Source organism: Pristiophorus japonicus, chromosome 5 (assembly GCF_044704955.1).
Source record: "Pristiophorus japonicus isolate sPriJap1 chromosome 5, sPriJap1.hap1, whole genome shotgun sequence".
Classification (NCBI taxonomy): Eukaryota; Metazoa; Chordata; class Chondrichthyes; family Pristiophoridae; genus Pristiophorus; species Pristiophorus japonicus.
Genome location: NC_091981.1, coordinates 157,810,388 through 157,813,422, shown reverse-complemented (window position 1 = coordinate 157,813,422; position 3,035 = coordinate 157,810,388). Strand labels below are relative to the sequence as shown.

Below are 3,035 nucleotides of genomic sequence, written 5' to 3'. Positions count from 1 at the left end.
CGCAGAGTGTAGAAAGAAGGAGACAGGTCCACTACCCGTAGGGGGCAAGGAGACCCTCAGATACAGTCAGAAGGCACAGATAGCTGAAGGGGACAGAGCCAGCAGTCTTGCCCCGAGGACCTGGATCCAATGCCGAAAGAAGTTCAATGACCTCACACGAGTGCATAAGGTCAGTGAATGCATGTTCCAAAGCTGTCTCCCACCAACTGTACCATTAGGCTCACACACTGCTCAATGCATCACACACCTACCAATGATCTCTATCAATCATGTCGCATTTGTCACATTTATAGCTTCACCTCACCCTCACACACATACCACTGCTCCAAGCCTCACAAGCAAATCTAACACTTTGCACACACTGCCAGCTATTCAACCATGACAGGCACATCACCCAAACACACATACTGGCATACATTCCTTCTCTTACAGGCCAAGATGGCTCATAACTGCAAGCAGCAGCAACTAACCAGTGGGGATTGGGAAAGCCTGCATATCCTAACCCATCTGGAGGAGACCGTGTTCGACATTATTGGATGGGCCGGCACTGAGGCTGTGGCGATTGGTGAGGCTGAAACTGTTGAAGATGACTGTATGCTCATACCTAATGCTCCTGCTCACATTCCACTTCCCCCTCATCCTACAATCTCGTCTCACTGACGAGTTGCTGATGGGGTAAGCATACACATCTTGCTTTTCCCACCCCCCTCACCACAACCCTACCCTTGTGCCTTTCTCCTTTCAGCTACCCAAGGTCACCAAACTGGTCAGCCAATGCAAAAGGAGAAGAAGAGATATGGTCCCTCGATTTAACACTCCCAGGCACCAACTTAGAAAATGGCACTTTGTGAACTTTAGAGGGAAGTATAGAGGCGGCATCTACATGTGGTGAGTCGCTGGATATGAGAAGGCTGCAGCCAGGGCATGGAGAAAGAGCAGCGCTGGTGCCAGCTCTCGAGAGGGTGAATTTGCACATGAGCTCTGATGCACAGCACTCAGATGATGACTTTGATGGAGGATGCCTTCAGAAGAAGGGTGATGGGCACGCACACAGAAATGCTTGGTGCAATGGCAGGCCTGTCAGAAAGCCTATTGTTACTGCCAAGGAGCATGGAGGAGTTCTGCACCAACTTTGCACAGGGTTTTGCGCAGGGCTTGGAGCTCATGATTTCCAGGACGGAAGCCATGGGTGTAATGTATGCACCTGTGAGGATGCTCACAGGTTTGTAGAGCTGTTGCCCTATGGCCACACTAGTCTAAAAACGCCTGATCTCGTCTGATCTCGAACGCTAAACAGAGACAGGCCTGGTTAATACTTGGATGGTAGACCGCCTGGGAATACCAGGTTCCGTAGGCTTTGGGGTCAAGCGCTAGTCATAAACCAGCTGGAGGCCGCTATGCTGAGGTACCGGCTGGTCACTTTCACCCCTCCCCCTGCGTTTGTCACCAAGATACAGAAGAAGCTGGTGGACTTCTTCTGGAACAACAGGAAGCACTGGGTCTCTGCCGCGGTCTTGAGTCTCCCGCTTGAGGAGGGTGGTCAGTCGTTGGTGTGCGTCAGCACCCAGCTAGCGACTTTCTGTCTTCAGACCCTGCAGGGATACCTTTATGTTGAGCCACCTCCAAGGTGGCGTGCGCTGGCGACATATTTCTTCCGCCAGCAGCACGGCCTCAACTACGACACGCAGCTCTTGTTTGTGAGCTTGGGGGGGCGTCAGGACCGCCGTCCAGTGGCTGCCTGTCTTTTACAAGGAACTCCAGAGTCTGGAACAAAGTCTCCAACAAGTGCAGCTCTCCACCGGCTGGAGTGGCGGCCGTCCTGCAGGAGCCACTGCTCGGGAATCCGTACCTCCACGACCGAGGTTTTATGTGGCAGTTGGATGAGAGGGCTGTGGCTGGTGAGGTGACCAGGGTCAGGAACCTGCTCGATGGCGGAGGAGCGGGCTGGATGGCGCCAGACACGCTGGCACGGCGCCTAAATTTGGCCGACGTCCGCCGCGTGGCCGATGCCATCGAGTCGCTAAAAACAGCGCTGGGCCCTGACTCCGTTAGGTGAGTCGAGGAGGCTCAAGCACGTGGGGAAATCCCGTCCAAACTGACCCCTGTCCGGACGGACTTCCTCATCGGCGCCAAACCCCGGAACCTCCCTCGGGAGCTGGCGCCTCACAACTTGAGCCGCCTTGGGGAAATCCCTTCCGTGCCTTTCAGTTCTGCGCGGAGGGGTTTCCTGTACGGGCTGCTCCTGCACACTCTCAACCTTGCCATCCGGACACGCCATGGCGTACCATCTTGCTGTCCGGAGGAGGCGGGGGTCCCCAATTGAGTGCACTCTACGCGGGAGTCCTCCCACTATTTATCGGGGACTTGGCCTGGAGGGTGGTGCACGGTGCAGTCCCGTGCAATAAATATTTAAGCCGGTTCACGGGCTCCCAGGCCGCCTGCAATTTCTGCGGTCTGGAAGAGAACGAGTTCCATGTTTTTATGGAGTGTGAGAGGTTGAAGCCTCTGTTTCATTATTTAAACGGGCTGCTCTTTAATTTCTGGTTGCGCTTCAGTCCCACACTCCTGATCTTTGGGCACCCTGTGTGGAGGGGAGCGGGTAGGTCCGAGGGCCTCCTCGTAGGACTGCTCCTGGGCATGGCCAAGGGTGCCATCAGCTGGTCCAGGCAGTGGGCAGTCGAGGGGGTCGTTCAGCCCGACTGCCTGCCTCTCTTCCGCGCCTACATCCGGGCCAGGGTGTCCTTAGAGATGGAGCACGCAGTATCCACCGGTACGCTCGCGGCCTTCCGCGAGAGGTGGGCGCCGGAGGGACTGGAGTGCATCATCACACCCGGCAACCAAATTTTAATTTGATTTTATATGTTTTAAAGTTTAATTTGTTTTAAATGACGGTTTTAGTGTCCCCCTCCCCTTTTATAGGGGGCACTTGTAAAAATGATCATTTTATTGCCCAAAAAAAGCAAAAAAAAACTACAAAAAAAATACAAACCCCCCCCCCAAAAAAACACAAAAAAGGGTCTTGGGAAATGTTTGGA

At 54.0% G+C, this 3,035-nt stretch overlaps 1 pseudogene; it reads left to right on the top strand.

Annotated features, from left to right (window-relative positions):
- The first annotated feature begins 1,238 nt into the window (after positions 1-1,238).
- Positions 1,239-1,357, top strand: LOC139264920 (5S ribosomal RNA; annotated as a pseudogene).
- The last annotated feature ends 1,678 nt before the right edge of the window (positions 1,358-3,035 follow it).